Raw genomic sequence first — 24,841 nt, 5'->3', positions numbered from 1 at the left:
CAATGAGCTCATGACGCTCGGCTCTCGGCTGTCTTACCTTGCCTGAGCGGCCCCAGGAGCCCGCGGCCGGCCTGGCAGGACGGCGCCGCTGCCGGGACGCCTCTCCCCAGCGTTTCGGCAACAAATCCTTTTCATGTTTGAAATAAGTGCTGTGTACAGTTGCCGTGCTCGGTTGCCAGGCCAGCAGCTACAGAGTGTGGCAAGGGAGTGGCAGATTTTGTCCCAGTTTTTCTTTGGGGGGGATTATGGTTTCAGACATGCAGCTGGGAGGCTAAAGTTACACTTCTGTCAATTTCCTACTTCGAGGGGATCTTCCCCTGGAGGAAGCCTGATCTGAAGCAGAGATGCAAAGCTTTCTCCCCCTCATATTTTCTTCATCTAAACGGAGAATTAGGCACAGCACACTTCATGGAAAAAACCTAAATCTTGGCGGAAGAATTTTTAATTGGCAAATAAATAATTTAAAGTGAACAAACTGCTTAAAAATGGAGCGTTTTTGGTGTTGGGGAGACGAGACATGAGGTCTTGAGTTTCTGGAGCAGGATGCCCCCTTCTGATTCCTGCCACTTTTCTTTCTCCTTCTCTTTCATTTCCAAGTCTCAAGATGGAGCAGAAAAAGCATCTTTTGATCACAGTCTACTGGGGTGGGGTGGGGGGGTATTCTTTGGAAATGAGACAGACTGGACTCTCGTTTCCTAAAGGTGGGTGTGAGGGGGCCAAAAACGGACTAGTGTTTCCTTCCTTTAAGCTGCGAAGCTCTCATCTGCTCTGAACTCCTTGTACTTGTTTAGCTCCATGTCGTCGGTTCTGACAGGTTTCCTGTTCGATGAGCATTTTTTTCCAATTCGTAGTTTTTTGTTTTTTTTTGGACTTTACACTCACTGCTGTCCCTCCATTACTTGCCACCTGCTGAACTTTATCTCTTAAAAAAGTTCATTCATTACCATTAATAGACGTGTCCACGTACTCTTTCCTAAAAGATCAATTAATAAAACTTATGATATAAATTAATAATTAAAGTAATAAAGTAAATAAAGGAAACTAGAAAGGAAAATCTGTTCTTCAACTCGATTCAGTTTGATTTGTATAGTGCATTGTCACAACATCGCATTGTGTCATAGTGGTTTGCATTATCCCTGCCGAAAGCCAGAGAGCGAGTCACAGGCTTCCCTCCTAGGAAGGAACTTCAGGAAGTTCCGCAATGGTTCTCGGCTCCTGAGACGCTGCTCCTGTTAACTTACTGTTTTTTATTTTTTTTTTTGGTAGTAATGCGGGGAAACATCTGACACTGCACACACATATGTGCCTCCGGTGTGCTCGGCTCGGCTCGCGTGCCCTTTATCGGGCTTACGCTGCAGTGGTGGGAATCAGCCTTGGCAAACGCGACAGCGGGGGGGGCTGAGCACCAAAGCTGCTAAGCGACACAGCCGAGCGACCGCTGACCTTCCGTCTGTCTGGGGGGGGGGGGGGGGGGCTGTCACTCCACTGAGGCACAAGGGAGGTGCCCGGCTCTGCGGCTCAGCCAACCGCCAAATGAACATATCATTGTCTGGGGAGAATGACGGCCATGTGCGATGAGGCTGCTTTCTGTTTCCTAAGGCAGGAGTGGAGAAAGTGATGCGGTGCTGCGGGGCTGCGGTGCTGCGGGGCTGCGGGGCTGCGGTGCTGCGGTGCTGTGGTGCTGCGGGGCTGCCCCGCGGTCCGACCAAGACGGCATGCTGATTAGCGAATGCTGCGGCGTGGGACAGGTGCGCGCCGACTTTCGCTACTGAGCGCGCGCCCCGGGGTCCCTAGTGCCCCTCCAGAGTCTCCGTCTCCAGTCGCCTCGCCCCAGTCGCCTCCGAGGCTCCCTCGGCCTCCGTAGGCCACTCAGGTCTCTCCTCTGTGGTGCCGGTGCCAGGAGGCTCAGGCGGGTGAGCGAGGAAGGCTCTGGGGGCGTGGGGGGGGGGGAGGCGCAGGACGAGGTGTGGCGAGGGGGCTGAGCTCATGCGCAGGGAGAGATGGAGCCACTGAAGTGTGAGGATGAGTGCAGACCTCAGAGACCTCGATTCGGTGGGAAAAGGCTTGGCGGCTGGCTAAGAGCAGGACGACTTTCATGGATTAGCCGAGACTATTTCGGGGGCTGAAAGAGGGACACAGCACGGAGGACGCTTCAATGCACACAAAAACTCCCCAACAGCTGGCAGAAGGAGCCGCCGCGTTGCCACGGCAACGTAATATTGCACATCTAAAGCAAAATGAAGACACTTTGGCTGAAATCGGGGTATTTATTTCCCCAAGATTAACATGCTCGTTGTTAATAGATTTTTTTTCTAAGGTTTAGGAGGTTGGGGAGGGCGGTCGTATGAGCAGAGACAATAGCGTTTCCCCGCGAGGAACTTAGTGAGCACTATTTGAAAATCTGGCGTGAAGAAGAAATGTGCAACGACGGTGTCATGTTTCATTTCGATTAATTTAGTGTTTTCTGCAATACACACATGTAGTGTGTGCGTGGGCATGTGTATATTAAATTACGGGGGCCAAATGTCCCCACAATGTGATAAAAACCTGTTATTTTTGACATTGTGGGGACCATTTTTTTGAGTCCCCACAAATGGGAAACTCAACTTTAGAAATAATCGTGACTGCGGTCAAATGACTAAAAATGCCACAAAGTTTAAGGGTGTCATTGTTGGGATTAGAGTTTTGCCCATATAAATGAATGGAGAGTCCCCACAAAGATAATTACAAACCTGTGAATGTGTGTGTGTGTGTGTATGAGGAAAGACTAAAACCTGTGAAAGATCAGAGTCACACCCGAGATTAAATTGAAAAGCTTTGCTTTGATATCACCAAAGGCAAATGGTTGTTTATCTAATGTTAGTGAAGCGAGTCTATTACATCATCCAGGATCTACTCAGTTATTCAATATTAGCTTCTCGGTTTCATATTTGCAGGTTGGAAGATACGATTTTGTTACTATGGAGCCTGCAGATTCTTCTCTGTTTACTCACTTGTTTTGATTTTCATTCAGATTTGCTCATGGGCCTCAGTCTATTTCTGTCTAACCACTCGCAGGAATTTCATAATTTCATTTCATTATTTATCTGCTGTACTCTCAGGCTAAAAGTGACGTAACTGACTAAAAAGTGTTTTCGTTCATCTGAGAAATGTTTGTACTTAAAGTAAACGTGTGAAATACAGCCCCCCCCCCACTCCTGTTCCCTCACTGGGAAGACAGCATATATTGGCTCAGAAAGCACAGAATGATGAGGAATTTGCAACTGTGTCATTACAGGTACAATAAAATCAACATTGACTCCATATAACGTATAGTAATTCTGATACAACTTCTAAAATAAGATAAGAACATCTGTCAAATATCGAGCATTTCCCCCCCCCTTTCATAATCATATCATACAGGTTATAACTTAATATTTTGGTAACTCTACTTAAAGCAGTCATCATAATGCATTTCTGATACCTTTATAATGCATTATAATGGTCAGTATAAACCTTTATATTACATTATGAAGGTATGTATAGTACATTATATATAAGAACTTCATAGAGCATTCTTAATGTATTATAAAAATGGCTACAATGTGTTGTGCCTTTTTTTATAAATGATTATAGCCATGTTTGTAATACTGTATGAATGCATTATAATGCATTATGAAGGTATCCATGATGTATTTTACAAGAGTGCTTTAAGCAAAGTGTCACCGATATTTTTGTATATAGAAGCTTTAAAGACAGCTTTAAAATATGATTTCTTCCCGTGCTGGACATCGTGTTTTTTCCACATGCGCCATCTCTCATATCGCTCCCCGAGGAAACACACATAAGAAAATAAAAACACCAGACGAACGTTTCGCTTCTGGGACCAGCTTTGGTAAATTAGCAATTCTGTTGGTCATAACTTTTTCTCCCAGCCGTGTTCCTCCGAGTTTTTGCATTTAATTGCACCAGCGGGTTCTGTGGGGCTCACCATCATGATGGGCTGGGGAGGTGGTGGAATATCTTTCAGGCTTTAGAATTTCTATATGCATTTATGCACTATGTGCAGAAGAGGGACATGGCATGACTGGTCAAGGAGGGGATCGGCAGGAGGAATGTAACAGATACACCTGGTAAAAAATTCACAGTAAATACCTCTGCTCCTCCACCTATATGTGCTGAAATCCCTATGTCCCATATACTAAATATAATCCTGCAAAAAGGAGGAGAATGATCGCAGCTGAAAGTCGTTCGTATCTGCACTGGCAGCACACCCCCCCGGTCTGGGCCCACAGAGACCATGTGCTTTATGCTTCCTCAAAGCTAGTAAGCTCAGCTGTTCCTCTTTGTCTTGCCTGACAGCTTTTATAGCTAATAAACGTGGATGTTCTTGTGGGTTTAAAAAAAAATATATATATAAAAAACCGTCAGGGCTACGTGAGATCAATGATTGAGCTGTCTGTGTTTTCGGAACATCCACCCATACTTTGGTTTGCAGGCAGAATAAATGATCACAGCTGGCTCTTTAGTGACAGGTCTGCAGTGAGCGCGCATGAGCGGCACGGGGGCATGTGGCCGGGGGCTCCACGTGCCCGGGATGGATAATGCGGCCATATTCCACAGGGGCGGCGCTCTGCTCTGCTCCGCTCTACCTGTGCTGACTGCTAAGCCACCGTCGCCTTGTGTTCCAGTCTGGACGAGGGCGAAGCGGTTCGAAAATGTCACCGTCTGGACTGAAATTACGGCAGACAACAAGAGCAACATGTGGCGCACTGCAGCGGATGACCTCATTTGACACGTAATCGCATCACTAGCTGCTATAACTGACAGTAGGGTGGATGTGCACATTCGGGAGAGTAACGGTGAATGGTTTATGCTGGATATCCCGACATACAGTTTTCCCGTACTTGGATGACTGAGAATTGTACTGTTCCGGCCACAGAAACCCCTTTTTGCTTAGCAGAATGTAGATTTCCTGGCTCTCTCTCTCGGATCAAAGGTATCTCTCTGCCGTTTCTATTTGCTCGTCCATGAAGGGAACGTGGCCTTCATGATGTAGACGTGAGGTGCTTACATGCCTTCTCCCACTGAGACAATGGAACGCCATCGTGCCCTAAAGTGTTGCATTAAAGAATTGATTTTCCAGTGTGTTGCAGAAAGGGCTACTACTGACTCACTGAGAGAGAGGAAACTTCATTTTTATGCAGAAAGTAGAGCAGAAGAGGATCCTTGTCCTTGAAATACGGGCAATTCTCAGAGAGGTCATCTACAAAAACTGAGAATTTGTTTTTAAAGAACGGTCGGCCATTTTTAATACCTACGAAAGTAAGCTGCTATATTTTACTTTGAAACATTACAGACATGGATAACATGGGGAAGTTCTGCATCAAAACACAAACGCGTGAATGTTTATCTTGCCGAACATGCAGAATTCCTTTACTTCATCGATGGATTTAAAATAAATGCGACATTGTCTCACATCATTTGCGTTTATTCTGGAAACTGCCTGGTAGGGAACACTGCGTTCTGAGAATGTACGGTTTAATTTCTGCTGTAAACGAGAAAGTTGATACATGCAGGCTTAATGTGCCTCTTGAGATACGCAGGACGCTGGTAAGTCACACTGCTGTCAGACACCCACTGCCACCCCAGGGCACTGCCGGGTTCCACTCACTGGCATGTAGCGATAGTTAAGTCAGAGTTATCTTAACGTGCCCTAACTAGGCCAACAGTGTTTGGAGAAAAGGAAAAAAAAACAAACCACTTGCACACAAACACATAGAGACAAAAGCATCAGTGGTTATTGCACAAGCGTATTCCAGTCCCCTTTTGCTGGCAAACGAGGCATTCTCACTAATTAGTTAATCCTGAAAAAGCCCACTTCAAAGGACAGAGTGTATACGGAGGCTCTGTCAACGCCCTCTGTCTTCAAGAGACACTCTCCTCGGTGTGGGAAGTTAGGGTGTCTGACATGCAGGCCTCTGGATGATCACCTCTAACCCCGTGGCAGAAATCAAAGCTGGGATACCGGTGGGACACACACACACACACACACACGAGTCCAGTCCAAAACTGAAGCGCATCAAAGACTCAGCTGGGAAAAAGACGAGGCAGCAAAAAAAAAAACAAAAAAATGCACCCGATATCGAATTCCCTCTCATTCTGAGCATGCTTGAAAGATAAATATAATTAATCTCCTCAAGTCGTCATGCGTCTGAACCCTGGCTGTGCCTTTGGACTCCTCTGGGCGCTCGAGGAGAATTACGCGCTTTAAAAGAGCGGAGAAGTTTGGCGGGAGCTATAGAGAAGAAAGGCCGCTCCCTCATAAACGCCTCTAATGAAGGGGCTGATTCAGCCTTCAGGAACGCCAATACGGCTTTCTCTCGCGGCGCTTTCGTAATTGAGCGGGCGGACTGAACAAACCACTGCTTTCCAATAGGCCACAAAAGGTAGATCACAGAGCCATTGTGGTGGGGCAGAAAAGCTGAATGCCCATCAGCGGAATGATCTGGATTGACTCAGGGTGGCACACTCCTGCTCCCACAGTCAGCACGGGACACAAATGAAGCGGTGTCATTACAGCGTCATTAGAAGCCGCTGTCAGGTCACTGCGTGTTTACTGGCTGCACTCGGAAACCAAGCTACACTTTGTGAAATGTGAAAAAGTAAATGATCAGGGTAACGTTGCTCTGGGTTTGCAGTCCAGCCCCGTCCGCCATCGTTTTCGCCTGTATTCGCACCCGGAGGCCCCCCAGAGGCGCAGTTGTGTGTTTTGAGCCGCCGTCGTCTGTTTGCCGAAACGCCGTTCCCCCATCGCCGCGGCGACGTCCCACAGTCCTGCCAAACTTATGCAAACGAGCGGCGCAGCAACTGAGCCCGGGGCAGCGCACCGGCGGAGAGCGGGGACGCCGGCGACCGCCCTTTCAAGTGCGCCGCTTAATCCGCTCCCAGCGACACGTCACATTCACCCCACCCATTGTCCATAAAATGAGATGTGCCCCCCCCCCCCCATTGGCATCCAAGCCCCAGATGAGGCGTTGCCGTGGCCAAGCAGAATTTGCGTTACTGTCACTTTTTATTTGCCAAAACAATGGTCTAAGTTTCGGCATGAATCTGGTTCTGCTTGAAGATGCTGTTTTTTTTTTCTGTGGTCTTGCACTTGTGCAGTATTCACCTGCATTTCGAGATGGGCGGGGGGCACTGATTGATTTAATCCCAATGTTTGCAGAGCAAACCCTTTCATCGTCCTCCCTGGCTGCGATTCAGCATCAGATCCACCGCTCGCCTCCCCCTCTTTGTTCTCACATGAAAATCAGTTCGCTTCAAGACTCCCTTTTAATCCTGTCTTTGGTGTCAACAATAGCCACTTGTGCTCAGCCACGGCGCAATAAGAGCCGGGATGATGCGGCTGTCCACTCCGATTCCGGGCCCTTCAGGTAATGAAGACCGCGAGAACTTTGTAGTGCCAAGTTCAGGACTCGACAAGACAAAGTTTGCGATCATAATTTACTGCAGAATAGACCAATCGCTGCCGCCACCTCCCCCCCCCCCCCCCCCCCCCCCCACCGCTCTCACAGGAATGTTGTTAATTAAGTCCGACAACCACATACTTGAATCCAACCCTCAACAATGACCAATGCTTTGAACAGGTTCCCCTCGATCTCCGTTCTGCGGGGGCAGAGATGGAGTCACTGACAAAATATGAATAAATATCTCAAGTATATTTGCACGAAGATGTTACACATGAAGACGGTTTCATTTGTAAAAGAGCAATTTATTTTTTAACATTATGCATGACAGTATAGAATTTTTTTTATCATTATGCTGATCCTTTTATTACAGTGACAATCTGTTTTTAAGTAAATATTTTCATTGGTGGCTGTAGTTAACAAAACCCTGCGATGAACCCTCTGACGAACTGTGCCGATCGTCACGTCCGTAGATGTCGCAGCCCAAAGGGTGGCGTGTTTACGGATCCCTACCCTCGAGTGGCGCAAATTGTGCGCTTTCTCTTGAAAAGTACGAGGCTGCCTTTGAACGGGACAGCAATGCCCACTAATCTCGATGTCCCATTCATACGTCAATGGCATTTTACAGGCTCTGCGACTTAAAAAAAACACACACACACACACACACACACACACTTTGATGCAGCCTTCCACATCTCTCCGCAGACCTGAGGAATACAGTCACATCACAGCAATTAGAGTCATACACACACATGTGCTCTCTCTGTTTCACGCACACACACACACACACACACACACACACACACACACACACACACACACACGCACATCGCAGGGATACAAAAGGCTCCATCTGCAGATGAGCTTCCGTCACCCTTCTCTCTCCTTACCTTTTCTGTGTCTTAAAAATAAAAGGAACAAAGACGGAACCCTACTGATTGAAAACTATTGGAACAGTGAAACAACAGGACAGAACTGATCACTCATGCATAGCTGGGATTAGGATAAAAGTACAAAGAACGTGAAGAAGAAAAGGGACAACAAAAGAAACAGGGGGCCTGACAAACTTTTTTTCTCTCTTTTGAGGTGGAAGAGATAAAACAGGCTGGTCATATAAAAAAGATTTTATATGTGTGTGTGTGTGTATATAAGAAAACAGAGGTGAACCTTTTTTCCATTTCATACTGCTTATTTCTGCCTTCTTTTAAGGAGACATGAAGAAGACAACACCAAGGTCTCCAGTGACCCAAGACTAAACTGAATTATTAATATTATAATTATTATTTTTTTTTTTTTATTGATTATTTGCTTGAAGGTGAGGGACACCAAGTTCCCCATTGTGTAGGAATTTGTAATTGCAGAATAACGGAATAATTGTGATTCAAGCCAAGCAATTACTTTTAAAGACGTGAATGACAGGCTAACTAACAAGACTGTGCTCCTTTCAAACACAGCTTGTGCAAAGTGGAAAATGTCCAAAACTTTACACTCTCAGTCTGCTTTGGAATTAGTCCAAGTCACACTTTTTTTCCTTTTCTTTTTTGACTTGTTTCATTAAAAAAAATATATTTAAAAAAGACGGGAAAGGGAGGAGATATAAAACCTGTGTTTGTGGTTTTCCTCGAGTGAGTAAACAAGGTGATGCGTGTGTGGAGGGCTGAGGGTGGCGGAGGTGACCCGTGGCCCCCCCCCGCCCGGAAGGGTGAAAGGGGGGGCTCTAGAGAGTTAGAAAGTGGAGGATAAGAGGGGCGAGGTCACAGGTCAAGTTGTCAGCTAGATTCTAAACAGAATGTTGGTGTTCAAGTGGTTAGACTGATCGCTGCTAAACCCACTTCCAAAAAAAAAAAAAGAAACACATGCTAGATATGCCATCAAAGGCAAAGGTGTTTGCAAGACAATCATTTCCAGGGAACTTCACAAGATTCACATTCTCTGAGGGGAAATACTACACCATGAACTCAGCAATGAGCAGGGTCTTTGTTTCACTAACTATGCATGTACACACACACACATACACACATACACACACACACACACACACATACATACATACACACAAACACACACACACACACACACACACACACATACACACAAACACACATACACACAAACACACATACACACACACACACATACACACAAACCAACAAACACACATGCACACAAACCAACAAACACACATACACACAAACACACATACACACATATATACATACACACACATACACACAAACACACATACCAACAAACACACATACACACACACACACATATATACATACACACATACACACACATACACACAAACACACATACCAACAAACACACAAACACACATACATACACACATACACACAAACACACATACACACAAACACACATACCAACAAACACACATACACACACACATACCAACAAACACACATACACACACACACACATACACACAAACCAACACACATACATACATACACACACACATACACACATACCAACAAACACACATACACACACACATACCAACAAACACACATACACACACACACACACATACACACAAACCAACACACATACATACATACACACACACATACACACATACCAACAAACACACATACACACACACACACACACACACACATACCAGCAAACACACACACACACACACACAAGTTGGTCTTCCTATCTAAATGGGGACCGTCCATTCATTTCTATGGGAAAAATCCTAATCCCAGTCACAACACCCCTAACCCCCACCCATTCCTAACCTTAACCATAAGTAACCAACCAAAATACAAGACATTTGGCACTTTTACTTATTTGATTGCAGTCACAGATCTTTATAAAATTGAGGTTATCCAAATGGGGACCTGAATAAGTGTCCCCACAAGTAAGGAAGTTTCAGGTTTTACACACACACACAGACGTTCGTGTACGTTGAGAACCTTCCGTTCATTTCTATGGGAAAAACCCTAAGCCCAATCATGACACCCTTAGCCCCAACCCAGCCATAACCTAAAGGACCTGAAAAATGTCCCCAAAAGTAAGGAAGTTTCAGGCTTTACCACACTTTGAGGACATTTTCTTCCCCAAATGTGATCTATGCAAACCCACCCCATGCACACACACACACACAACCACGGCTTCAGAAATTCCAATGTCACGTCCTCTAGTTCCCTAGTACTAGCTCTCTTGCCACTGCACAACTGACTTCCTCTTGGGGTGTTTCTTTACACCTCTCAATTGTATAGACCCCCCATCACTTGAAAAGACCAATTGATCGTATAAACAATGACATTCCTGATGAGCTGAAACAGCAGATTAACTGGATGACCACATACCTCAGCGTCTCAAGGACTTTTGCAGAGGAGTAATGCTGTCTGCACTCTCGTTCCCCCTTAAGAGAGCAGTTCTTTGTGGGCTGTCCTGAAACGACGTAGAATGTTGCCCAGTTAAGGGAAACTAATGGAGGAGATCCTAACAACGTCCTACAAGATGTCAACAGAGCACTTCTGTCCAGTGGCTATTGAATGGCATGGTAAGTGGAAGTGAGCGGCTACTTTGAGAGAACTAACTGTTGGCAAGGTCATATATGTTAAGGGGGATTATGTAGTCAAGTCAGACTGAACAGATCTTCTGTTAAGAGCATTTTCGAATGCCATAAATGATCATGCAAATTATATCTTCTTGCATTTTGGCCCAGGGACAAAGAACAAAACAAAAGTAGGAGGAGTAGCTTCGAGTTTGGTTTGGAATCTGCCCCCCACGCACCCTACTGCATTCTCCTGGGGACAATTCATCATATCCACGTAAACATACCAGACCGTGAAAGTCCAACATCCTCAAGGATGTTTCAGTGACACTTTACTGAAGGCCATGTTTTTAGTAACGTATAGACATTCATAATGCATTATAATGCATTCATAAAGCATTATAAACATGACCATAAATATTAATAAAAGGGTATAACACATTATATCCATGTGTATTATGCATTATGAATGTCTTATGAAGCTCTCATCTATAGATAGCTGTTCAGAGCTATTAATCTGGGTAGTAAGTGGACATTTGCTCAGAACAAAAAACACAATTTAACATTAGATCATTATTATATATACATATCATTATATAGATCAGCAAATTAAGAATAACACAACTAGTTAAAACTTTCTTGTATTCTTTCTTGTAAAACTTTCTGACATCTAGTCGAACAGCTCTTCAGATCCCAAACCTCTCCTCGGGGTGGGGGGGGGGGGGCAGCCATTCCACATACTTGTTAAATTTCACTACTAACTCAGTTAATTAATTAATTAATCAATTTATTTATTTAATCAGATTTTTAAAAAAAAGTCAATGAGATATCGATTAGCTATTGGTCGAGTCAAAAAATGCATTACTGTTTTGTATGGTTGTTGCAAACACTGGGGTGACTTCAGCAGAGGTTCTGAAATGGTTACGCTGCAAACACTCTGTCAGGCATAAAATCATAGCCTTACACCAACATGAAGAATATTCAACAATCATTTTCCTTGATTGCCTAAGACTTTTGCACAATACTGTATACAGTACATATTTTTATATTTATTTATGTATATATAAACACATGACTCTTTTCCCACGCAGTCCTGTCAGGTTACCAGTGCATATGCAGAACAACATTGTCTGCAGTCACTGCGGCTTCCCCTGCATGTCGGAGCAGACTTGACTAGCAGCACTGGTGCATGGACACCAGGCCAGACGGCAGCTATTAACAGAAGAGCAACACTGGGCAGCCTCTGCAGAGACTCTGATGTGGGCACTGAACATCCAGCTTCAATGGAAGCGGCCAGGGAATTTCACCTTCATGGCTGGCCTGTGGCACAGAGAGAATGAGGCAGCGGCTTTTCATTACTGGTAACAAGAGGAGGGTGATGTGGTCTTCATGTTCTCAACGAGGGACCCAGGAAAGCTTCTGCCTGGAACACTACAAAGGTTCTGGTGGTCCGATTATGGAGGTGCAATGCTGGGTCCGGGATGGGGCGTTTGTGAGGGTGCCCGGGACAGCAACACCCCTCTTTACCAAAGCGGCATGAGCTGGACGGGTTCCATGTGGAGAAGTGCTGCCGGATTGCTCCAGAACAGCCTCTCATCGCTCCTCGCTCCATGTCCCGTCATGAATGCCAGACGAGCTACATGCATTTTTTGTCCATCGGCTGTATGATCAAGCACTAGATGGTCTAATTTATAATGATCTTTACATTTCGGAAACACAAACAAAAACAAATATTTGCAAAGGAGGGTCCCACATTGACCACTGAGCATCCAATCGTCGTCAACCCTATTCACATGACTACAAATCTGGCAGTCTGCTGGCATACCCACCGTATAACTGGGAGGAACAGTAATGAAGGAAGAGCAGTAAAAATTAAACAAGATAAACAGATTCTGTCCCTGGTGTACATAAATTGTGCCAGAGATTCGGTGCCAATTAATAAACGTGATTCCAATTACAAAAGGGGCTGTTCAGAAATGCAGGAAGCAGCCTCCAGCCTAGAATTCTTGAGCTGCGTTTTCTGATCGGGCGATGCTTGCTGGGCACATTTTATCTGGTTCCCGCTTGTATTCGCAGACACCCCGTAGTCTCTTTGTTTGTGTGCCAAGTCGATGGGAAAAGTCACAACAGGAAAAAGGCAATAAGTAGTGAGGAGTCCCTTGTGCGCAAAAAGGCAAGTAGAACTGGGCTGAAATCGGCCGGAGACAATATCAGCAAAGCTAATTCACGCACAGTTGGATCAGCGAACGAAAAGTATTCCGTTTAGAAACAATCTTATTGTTATTCTTGTTGTGTTTTAAGAAAAACTGCGCATAAAAAACATAAACGACAGAAGACACTCGTCAGAAGAAACGCATGCATTAATTTTTTTCTCCAGATGCAAATCCAGTGCTTTACTGCATTGGAAATATTACATGTATGGGGTGGAGAAAAAGATGCAGGAGCCTCAGGGGACGGGAAACAACAAACCTACAGTGGAGGATGCTCAAGACATACATCTGGGCCACTGACATACATATTTATAGCTACATACGAGTAAATAACCGTCGTTTAAGCCGAACCGTTACTGCTGTAATGTGGTTCACGTAACCACACGGAAACCGCATCAAATACGCCTACGTGTAAAGCTCAACCCACCTTAACCAGAAACAAAAATGTCATAACTACTAATAAAATTAACAAAGCTGGGGGTTATATATTGATTTCCAATAATAATACGGCGCCTTTTTTCGGTATTAAAGCATGTCATATTTATTGTCTCAGTAGCCTATTTTAGTCTCCACACAATTATTTTCAAAATGTCAAAAAATGTAACAGATGCAATAAACCACTTCGCAGAAACGATCATACAGCGACTATATGTGTTTAGGCACGAACCCAGAAATAGTGTCCGAGGTTAGTAGAGGTTATAAGCTTAAGAGAAAATTGGGGAAGACGCTGCCTAAAAAGCAGACATAAATATGAAAATCCCCCCTCCCCCTCCCAGAGCTTGAGTGCAACTCAAGACCCTGCAGATCTGGATGCACGTTTCGCAGCTCTTGGGACAAACGTGAAACAGAGGGCAAAGAAAACACGACGACCACTAATAGTTTTAAAAAATGGCTTTTCGTTCCATCAAGGATTCGTCCTCTGCCGAGTAGCCAGCGCGTCACTTTATATCAATGAATATACATATGAAAGCGTTATAACGGAAATAGCTCTAAGCGACACGGTCTTTCAATCAATAGACGTTTTTTTGTGTGTTAAAAGAAGCCTATTGCTTAATATTGGAAATGTAACTGAATGTTTGACGTAATAGTAGATTAGAATCGTGACTTCTTTACCAGAAAATTGAAAAGATAAAAAAATATAAACTGTCATAATACTCATTTTATTAAATATTTCAAGGTACATAATTCAACTGTGTAATTTAATATTATATATCGGTTGCATATGATGAGATTCTATTCAACTTGCGTTCATGTCTGTAAACGGGATTTTGACACTGATCCCAGCGCAAATTAGTAAATCACATTTAACATGTTAATTACAACCATGGGGATCCAACCCATGCACTTGCTAAATGTCGGGGATGTTTATGAGTTATTTCTCCTGCCATGTGTGAATCGGATTGCCTTGTTCCGTAAAATCCAGTATTTCGTGTGTACACTGCTTATTTTGTACGACTGAATTGGCTTCGCGCGGTAAATTATACTGTACATGTACACCAGTCTCTGCACATTATGATACACGGACAAATGAACAAGCTGATAACATTCTGGGAAACTCCCATACGCTACTCATGACTTCTGCATGTTATTGTCGTAAACAACCACATGCCCAGCAATTAACCTGATGCTTGACGAAACTATTCGCATTCAAACAAACAAATAACTGCAACTTCTCTTTCAGTGACTCCTAGGTAGACATAATTAAGTGATACGTTACATGGCACTGACATTAAGACCTAGCCTAGAAAGGCAATTAACATCTCTACGTTTACGCACAATGCAATTTTTATTATGAGTAAATTCTATTGTGCATATACTTATAAGCTACTACAATAGACTACTAATGCCTGGAAATGGCTTTTAAATTTCAATTTCAAATAAAATTTGATTGTAGTTATAATTGAACGAGAATAATATGCATCTGGCAGTTTCTAACACACGCCTTGTAAAACGGATGAAGGCAGCGTTTGTTTTCACGGTGATTACTACATGCAGCCACTGATAATTTACCATAACTGACATTAAATGATCCCCGCCCTCCCGCACAGATGCAACATGCCAACAGGCATAGGACGTCGCGTCACAGCATAACTTTTCACAATACATTTGAACCCGAAAGGCTACACAGACGTGATGAAGTGATATATTTAAAACCTATACCAAGAAAAGCTAAAACGCATTTTTTTTCCACTTGCGTTTTGTATTTGTAACTATAAAACTTAGTATCTTAATTTTTCATTAAAAATGTAATTAGTCGGCAATTCCGGCCAGACATTTAATTAAAAGCGGGACAATACTAAGGCTGCTCAAAGTAAAGATTCCAACTGTTGATGTAATTATGATTTTAATTTCACAGTATATGAAGTGGACAAAACACATATGAATGGCACATTCAAATCGCAAGATAATGTGTTGCTATTGAGCTGGATGTGATTGGTACGTAAACAAGAAGGCATTCGGATTTTTAAGGCTGGTGTGTTCAGCTATCCCACTCCTACAATAACAGAAAACCCTATACAGTGAGTGAGTTGTGTCTGCAAAGGTGAACTGCCCACATTTCCAAACTTGCTGATAAAAATGTAATCGGAAAACAAACGACGAATCTATGTAAGACTTAAGACTGCAGGCATTTAGTTGTACAGTATATGGCTGTAGAATAAAAATTAAAGAGTAAATCAATAACCCTTACACATTTCATTCTAAACCCCATTATGTCAGATTTGATGTGATCCAAATAATTACTCTGGGCACCCAGACACCTGAGTTGGTTTCCATCGAGATTTTGCATGACTAGCCCATGCCAGATTGCACACATGTATATCCAGCTGAAAGCCAGCGAATCCTGGTGTTATAGGCTGGGGGAACACAAGGGGTCCCTGCTGAGACACGTAGCAACACATGAGCTGGGGAAGAAGACACGTGCATGTCTGTTCACTGGAATTAAGGAACCTCATGTCCACCTTTTACCGTGCTATAAGCTGACCTGGTGTTAGTGCGCCCTCTGCTGTAATTTTCTTGCAGAAACCTGACAGCGTCTGTTGAATGGAATAATGGAATGTCAGATTCGGAACCATATGGTTTTTAAACAGGACATCTGTAACAAGATATGCAAACCCTTGAGAAGAATGGAGGTACAGTAGTTAGAAAACTGCTGTCTTTTTACAATTCGACATTTATCGTTTCTGTTTCTTGTTTACTTTCCGGAATTACAATCAGCGCTGATTCCAGAAGTGACATTTTTTTGCTTGAATATAATAAGAATAATTATACCATTTTACACTACTTATATATAAATAAACAAACCCATACTTGTGTAAAATTGGAACAAAGGTTTTAAACCCTCTACCACTAAATACGCTAGGCACGGAAACGAGAAACTGCCAACAAGTTAGGATCCAAAGTCCGACAACAGCGACTGCAAATAAAAACCAGTGCGAGGCAGAGACACAACAAAATATAATTGGGGACCAAAGCATGTTTATCAAACAAGAAAATTCATAGACGTGAACTTTCCAACGATTTATTACGCATTGGGTTTAATGTCCAAATCGCATACCTCTGCTTTGTGATATCTCATGGCGCATGCGCGATTTGAATCGCGAATGTCTGCGCATGCCTGATTTGAGTCTTGAATGTCTGCGCATGCGCAGCATTACACCTTACGGCATATTTACAATGGTGCCCGATTTGTACCACTTGGTTTCACGACCCAACCTGGTCCCGTTAATAACACCCAGATTCATTTTATGTGCTGCTCATGAGCGATCTGCACCAGTTTAGACGGATACAACTGATTGTGAATTTTATAATTTTAGCAAACGTGTTTTTCTCCAAGGATTTTTTTGTTTAAACGTGTGTGTTTTTTTTAAATTAAACGTCATTTCTAATAATAATAACACGTTCGTGTTTCCTTTGTTTATTTGGATGAAATTTGATATTTTTTTTGGCCGGAACCAAAATCTTTTAAATATCATTTCTATGTGAAAATACTTCTCTCTGTACGAGTTTTAGATTAAGGAGCGATTTTTTCGGAATGAATTATTTTGTAAAGTCAAGAACTACCTGTAGGCCTATTCATGTAACATAATGTGAATTTCGCATCAAATATTCGCATGTATTGATCTACGCATAAAAATAGCCTGTAGTCATACGGCGAAATGGCGTTCATGCATGATAATCACAGACGTTTTCAGTTTATGGGAAAAAATGACAAGATGTAGTAGGCCTATTTGAACTATCAAATTGAATTATCCAAGACAAAACACACACACACACACACACACACACACACACACACACACACACACACAAATAGCCCTTAAATAGGGGGAAATAAATCCCAGTTCACATTTTTAGATTTACTGTTTTTCATGGAAGGCGTCAGTTGAATAGGTTATATATGAATAGTTTCTAGGCCATTTCGCTGTTTTAACTGCAGATTCCACTTTACAATGGCTGTACAATGGGTTTGTCCAAAACACTGCATATGCCTGTCCATGAGTTTCCTTAAATAAATAAAAAAGTATTGTTTGATAAATCTGGAATTTTGCGTAGAAAGTTGCGTACGCACATTTCGTGCGTTGTTCTGCGCATACGCATCTTTGAAAAATGAGGACCTCGGTGCAGAGTTTACTTCCAGAAGTCAAATCATTATTCAAGTTTTGGGTCAAAAGCAGGCCCATATCCAGCGATGAGATCACAGAGATCGAGACCTCAGCAATTTTTTAAGAGCTAAAAATAAGATTTGAAGCTAAATATTCACCTGAATACAGGCAAACTAACATTTCACATTACTAATCAATAAAAACAGCTTATGGAGGGGACAGTATATTAATGTGATTGGCGAAACTCCCCCGCTCCCCACACATCACTATTTTCAAAATCCTGATTATTTTCCTGATAAAGCAAGCGTAATCAGATCAGGGGCAGACACAGCCCAGTCCAGCTAATGCTTGGACCACAGCTTGAAAACGAGAGATGAAACTTCGCACTGAACCTTGTATCCGGAGGCTTTAAGTAATTGCGGATAATCTGGAACATGTGCATCTAACCAGGAACCTGGACAGTCTGTTAATATTCAGTTGACGGTGATAGTGGCTGGCAATTCAGAGCAGGAAGATCCGTGGGATGAGAGGGAGTGACAGTCATATCTACCTGAAATGTGTTTGACGCGGGTACTGGGAAGGCAAAACATCAGAGCGCCATTAACATATGTGCTTGTGCACTGCACTTATAGAAACATATAATAAATATGCTCATTGATTTAGCACCAGTGTTTCTCATGTAAATATTCTTTCCATTTTTAAGGCAGTAATATCTGACCCTAACCACTGGCTATCCCAGGCAGCAGATCCTATGTATCTCCATGTTGCTTTCACCAGCAAAAGTTGAGCTCACCTATTATGTATCCATCCATCCATTTTCCAAATTGCTTATCATATTGGGTCGTGGGGGGTCTGGATCCTATCCCGGAAGCAATGGGCACGAGGCAGGGAACAACCCAGGATGGGGGGCCAGCCCATCGCAGGGCACAGTCACACACCATTCACTCACACATGCACACCTATGGGCAATTTAGCAACTCCAATTAGCCTCAGCATGTTTTTGGACTGTGGGGGGAAACCAGAGTACCCAGAGGAAACCCCACGACGACATGGGGAGAACATGCAAACTCCACACACATGTGACCCAGGCGGAGACTCGAACCCGGGTCCCAGTGGTGTAAGGCAACAGTGCTAACCACTGCACCACCATGCCGCCCCCCCCCCTATTATATATGCTTCTGTTAATTCTGGTTATAAAGCTATACTTATATAAACCAATAATACTGTGTTGCGTATGATCATTGATATTACAGTACATAGATTATTTTCTGAAGAATCGAGGAGCTCCAAGATATATTAAATTAACAGAAGTTTTACTGTTGTCTGAGGTCCACTAATGTGCCAAATGAAGGTCACAGTTAATTTCTCGTGACTGTACCTGTAATCAGAGTAATATTGTAACTGTCAGGTTGTATAGTAATGATCTTAATTGTAAAAGCTCAGTCGAATCCATTAAATAACTGGCTAATCAGGGCTCCTCCAAGACCAGCTAATAATCATCGGTCTGCACAAAGGACATAAGAACATGAGTGACTAATTATGAGGTAATAAATAAGTATGTTATAATTGGATCAGAACGGCATAATTGGGCTGAGTTTTTATATCCTAAATCATCTAGAATAATTTAATTGTCAGCAAGCAACACTCTACTTTGTAAGAGTTTCATATCACATTTTTATAAACAATAATATACTGGAGTCTTAGGGAATTAAATAAATTTCTCTATTTTGCATTATTCCTATACGTTTTTCAGCACTTGGGGTGTGCCGAAGTGTTGAAATGCATATAAATGTCAGTCTCGTCCATACTCTGACTTTACTACGAGGCCTGTAAAATGTTAACAGCGCAGCTTGGCCTGAACGGCATGCCAAACCAAGAACTTGTAAGAATGTTCTCAGGTATGATGTAGTCTTAGTGTAATCACTAGAGGGCGCTCTTCCTCTAAAATTGCAAAATTCTTGATTAGACGTTTCAAACGATGTAACTTAAGGGATTGCAGTGGATTTCCTCCCCGTGTCGAAACATATGCAGTTATTCTCGCAGCTGACTGTGCGCAGGGACGGATTACAGACCGGGCCAGCGGGGCCGCTGCCCAGGGGCCCTTGGGGTGCAGGGGGCCCGTGGGGCCCCTAGCCCAAAACAATTTGCAACGCTTATCAACAATGTATTTTCATTTGTCTATTTTAGAGGGCCTACATTCTTTGATCCTCTGCCTACAAGGGCCCCTGACCCTATAAGGAGGGCGTTTGGCTGCCAAGGGTCCTTGAATTGTGGTGGTTATGGTGGTGGTGCTGGTGGTGGTGGTGGTGGGGGGGGCCTCGCGAACGTTTTGCCCAGGGGCCCACACAACCCATAATCCGTCCCTGCCTGTGCGTGTGTATGTTTGTGCTCTTTGATGGACCGGCATCCTGTCCAGCATGTACCCCTACTTGTAATATCATATATAAATGTCCAAAATATGCATTCGTATTCGTAAGGTGGGCTTTTTTTTTTAACAATATGTGATGCAGACTGTTTAAAATTCAAATCGAAATGCAAAAGAACTTAATATTTGTGTTTTATTAAAATTTCTAAGTTCATATAGTCACATAGAATTTGGAAAGTGACAGGCTGACACACAAGCAGGGGCAGTGCAAGCATACGCACCTAACTAGGAATTGAAGAACTTGGTTACGCGACAGTAGTTTGTTATCAATCATTTAGCTGAAATGGGCAAATAATTTCTTAAAGCTACAAAGAGTGTGCCGTGCATAGTTAGGGTGTTATCAGAGGTTTACATACCGCTTTTTGGCGACATATTCTGCATATGTTTTGTAGATATGTGGACAAAAACCGCGAGAATTAAATCGGGAATGGTACATGGAAGAATATTAAAATGAATTGTTGGAATAATCCTGAAGTGAGTTTCTGTTCGCTGCTTACTATCAGGTGCCATAAATTCGGAGGAAAATTCCATTGCTCCCCCAAAATGTTAATGAATTGTTGACCATTTACCGTTTCTCATGTATACAGATTTAGAGGGTTTAGTGATGGCGAATCATTTAAAATGACGGGTTCCATTTTGGATCTCACAGCAGCCCATACTTATTTCGTTTTGTATCCTAATTGGTTTTGGGTGTGCTAATAGGAAAATAATAGTGACGTTTTTGATATATAGCAACACGATTCCTCATAGAAACAATACATATTTGTTCTCTTGGTTACTGTGTAGTATCAGAAGCGCACATATACAGTAGATGTGATTCATTTCACCTTTCATTATAAGGAACTCTAATTAGGTAGGCGAAAGATCATACGCCTCTGTTGACACGCTGAAGTTTTTATTTCACAAAGCACTATGTCTTAAAACTGCGTTAAGCTGAGTTAATCTAGGGGGCAGTATTGCTCAAATGCAACACTGGGAATGAGACGCGCCTTAGTCTTGGCAAAGCTGTACAGACATTCTTTGAAATTCTCTGCAGCCTTTAAGTTCAAACTCTTAGTTCTTAGGACAATTGCTGAGCAGTCAGCACTATCACAGTGTCCCTCGGGTACCTGATTGTCACAATGAGTCGTGCAGTTTTTTAGTATCACGAACCTGGTTGTAGGACTCTCTGCATTAAACAGTATTTGTAAGTATGTTCTATTGTATGCGTTTCATTGTCAGGTTTTTATTGTAACAACAGTACAGCATTTATTGCAATTAGTGATGCACTGGCATGACGCTTTGTAATCTTATAGAGGTTGTCTTTTATATTATTTTTATTAATGTCTTTTTATGTATATCTTTCATTTAAGGTAGAGAGTGAAGATGTTTCATTGTATTTTTAATACATATGGCAATCAACTTGACTAAATTGACTATTGGTATCTTGGAACATTGGAGGGTCACTTACTCATGCATTATCTTATGCTCTGATTGTTGCTCAAAAAGACAATCAAGAATGAGGAAAACACCTAATCCAGTGTATTTGGCTTAAGACTTATAGCAAGATAAGATATTAATTGCATTGTTTTTTTTCTTTATTTACCGTAGTGATGCTCATCAAAAGTTGGTTGCCGTCACCGGACACACTTAGGAATCTGCTGTAGGTCTCTGTCCTTAGTCGGGAGAGCCTGGAGTGATGTGGTCCAGGTGTGGTGCGGAGCCAGCAGGTCTGACCCGTGGCAGCTGATGTCTTGTCTCCTCAAACAGCTGGAAAGAGCTGCCCCTTCTCATCTTCGGTGAATTATATTTGAAACATCAAAGTAGCCGTGCCCTCTTCCCCAACCGCGAAAGCACCATTCCAATGTTTATTTGCCTCTAGGGATTTTGTGGTAACCGTAGTGCTTTCTGGCTGCTGGAAAGCCAGCTTCATCTTTAATTTAGAGTTCACCGGAAAAAGCTGAACATACATTTCAACACCAACTGCTAATCTCCAGTGAGTTAACTTTTTTTTTTTTGTAATGGGGTCTGATCAGACAGAGTTTTCCCCCTACTGGTGGTGCACAGATTGTCATGCCCTGCTCGTCCGATCCTCCCGTGAGCCACGCCCCCCTCGCTACCTCGCGTGGAATCCCCGTGTCACCAGCTGTTTCTCGTTGTTGTTAATTAGTTCTGTGTATTTAAGTCCGCATTCGAGTATGTTTCCCCAGTCCAGTCACTAACGTTGTGTGACATCGCGATGTGTTCCAGCGTGTACATGCCACAATTAAGCCCCTTTGTTCGCCTGATTTCGTAACTCCTGCTCCTTTTTCCACGTTTCGTGCCGTTCCACCATACCACAGATGCCTAATGCGAGTATGTTAGCCGAATAACAAGCACCTTTCTGTGTTTGCGTCAGCTGAAAAATCAAAGCGCAAGTTGTATTGTGCCACTTGCTATATTGCAGAATAATGATAGCAGTAGAGTTGACACTTTTACAGAAATTTGTATTTCATATTTTTATTTACTGTACTATAAGGTTTGTACAGTTCATGCCTTTGTATGTTCTTCTCGCATGGCGATTGCCTGATTAAAGAAGACAGCAACAGCAAGAACTTGTTTCTGAGGCTAATGATTGCTGGTGTGGAGCCGAAATATTCAGCCCCTGAACCGCTGTATTCAAGTGCACCTTAATTGACTTATTCAAGACCATATTTTTAGCAAAACGAGCCTGAATCAAGATCAGATCCTGCAGGGCGGGGAATGCGAGACAAGCTTGACTCCATTACAGTGCATTCCATTTAAATTTAGCAAATGCCCTTTCCATCAAAATTGTTTGTTTCAATAACTGGCATGTGATTTAAAATTTTGGTTTGTGAATTTTAGATATCTTCCGAAGCTCAGAATTTTTTTTAGTTTATCCAGCCAGTTTATCCATTTTCCAAACCGCTTATCCTACTGGGTCGCGGGGGGGTCCGGAGCCTATCCCGGAAGCAATGGGCACGAGGCTGGGAACAACCCAGGATGGGGGGCCAGCCCATCGCAGGGCACACTCACACACCATTCACTCTCACATGCATTCCTACGGGCAATTTAGCAAGTCCAATTAGCCTCAGCATGATTTTGGACGGTGGGGGGAAACCGGAGTACCTGGAGGAAACCCCACGACGACATGGGGAGAACATGCAAACTCCACACACATGTAACCCAGGCGGAGACTCGAACCTGGGACCCAGAGGTGTGAGGCAACAGTGCTAACCACTGCACCACCATGCCGCCCCCAGCATCATTCATTGATATCTAAAAGAAATGGGTTGTTCACCATTTATGCTTCTGAGCTTTCTCTGGTAATCCCATGTTACACGTTACAACACCATGAACTGTGGGTAATTTCCTCAGGCAAAGTCTGCAAGAAATGTCAAAGTGTGCATGAAGGGCAAAAATTGCATATGGGGGAAGCAGCATTTTGTTTTCACTTAAATGGGAAGAAAACGTTTTTGATTTACCGTTTTCTAACACCCACGGCGGAGCAAAGGCTCTCAGCGGGCTAAGCCTGTGTGTCTGTAATCAGAAGGTCGCAGGTTCAAACCCAGCCTCAGCCTGTGGGTCCTTGAGCAAGACCCTTAACCCCCAGCTCCCTGGGCGCCGCTACGGGTGGCAGCCCTTCACAGACAACTTCCTCTATGAAAAAAGAGCAAGTTGTGGGAGGCGTAAAGACAATTTCCCTACGGGGATCAATAAAAGTGTCAATTATTATTATTAAGATATTTTTGTTCTTTTTAAATAATCAAGAAAGATTTCTAATAAGACCATAAATCAGAATTCAAAAACTATAAATAAATTTACACATTTAAATAATATTATTTAATTTTTATTTAAAACAGCCAACAACTAAGAAATAATAATTTTCAACTAAGAAATAAATCATTTGGCAAACACAAAGGTAACAAATGCACTGTATCATGTAGTAATTATTCAATTCATTGTAACATGCCTGCATTATGCTGAAGGCATTTAAAATTGGCTCTGGAGCCATGGAATAGGCATAAAACAGTACAAAATTATTATAAAGTCATGAAAACTATAAAATAACATATACAGAATTATACATTGACCAAAAAATTATTAAACAAAAAAAAATAGTTTGTTAGGTGGGTTGGGACTTGGAAGGTTGCCGGTTCAAATCCCTGGGTCAGCAGACTGATCCACCATTGGCCCCCTGAACGAGGCCCTTAACCCCAATCACTTCCAGGACTGGCTGACCCTGAAATAGGTCCTGCAAATGCTGAGCACTCATTGGCTGCATTTCCTTCACTCTCTGGTCAGGCTCCTCCAAAACCATCTCTACTGTTTAGATCAGGTGGTCAGATCATGTGATGTGACACTCCATCACTCTCCTTTGTAGGTGGCTTGGTGTGTCCAAACCGTTGACTGATACTGTGTGTGTGTGTGTGTGTGTGTGTGTGTGTATCATGACACACAGGGCATTGAACCCTGTATATAATTGTTTCCTGTGCCTTTGAGGAGTTTTTCAGTGTGCTGTGGGCAGACATTAAAATTGAAGACATCCATCAAATAATGCTGTCATTTGTTTAAGAGGCAGCTTCTAAGTCGTTTGGCAAGGAGAGGAGTTTGTTGTTTGTTTTGGCAGACAGGAATGT

The 24,841-nt window shown here is 43.0% G+C and overlaps 2 long non-coding RNA genes across 4 annotated transcripts in view; one reads left to right on the top strand and one right to left on the bottom strand.

The window, feature by feature from the left end:
- LOC125719855 (uncharacterized) overlaps window positions 1–24,841 on the top strand; it is a 351,742-nt gene that overhangs the window by 127,847 nt on the left and 199,054 nt on the right. The window lies entirely within an intron of this gene.
- LOC125719857 (uncharacterized) lies at window positions 15,521–21,932 on the bottom strand. Of its 3 annotated transcripts, XR_007385230.1 has the most exons (3): window positions 16,750–16,790; window positions 16,177–16,228; window positions 15,521–16,096 (listed from the first exon to the last, which is right to left on the bottom strand). It is a non-coding gene; the product is annotated as an uncharacterized LOC125719857 (long non-coding RNA). The 3 variants fall into 3 exon arrangements; XR_007385228.1 differs by lacking the exon at window positions 16,750–16,790 and adding an exon at window positions 21,808–21,932 and having other exon boundaries at window positions 15,521–16,228; XR_007385229.1 differs by having other exon boundaries at window positions 15,521–16,228.

The sequence above is a fragment of the Brienomyrus brachyistius genome, chromosome 24, assembly GCF_023856365.1.
Source record: "Brienomyrus brachyistius isolate T26 chromosome 24, BBRACH_0.4, whole genome shotgun sequence".
In the NCBI taxonomy this organism is placed as follows: domain Eukaryota; kingdom Metazoa; phylum Chordata; class Actinopteri; order Osteoglossiformes; family Mormyridae; genus Brienomyrus; species Brienomyrus brachyistius.
Note: the sequence above shows the minus strand (reverse complement) of the source record. Positions and strands in the feature narration are given on the sequence as shown.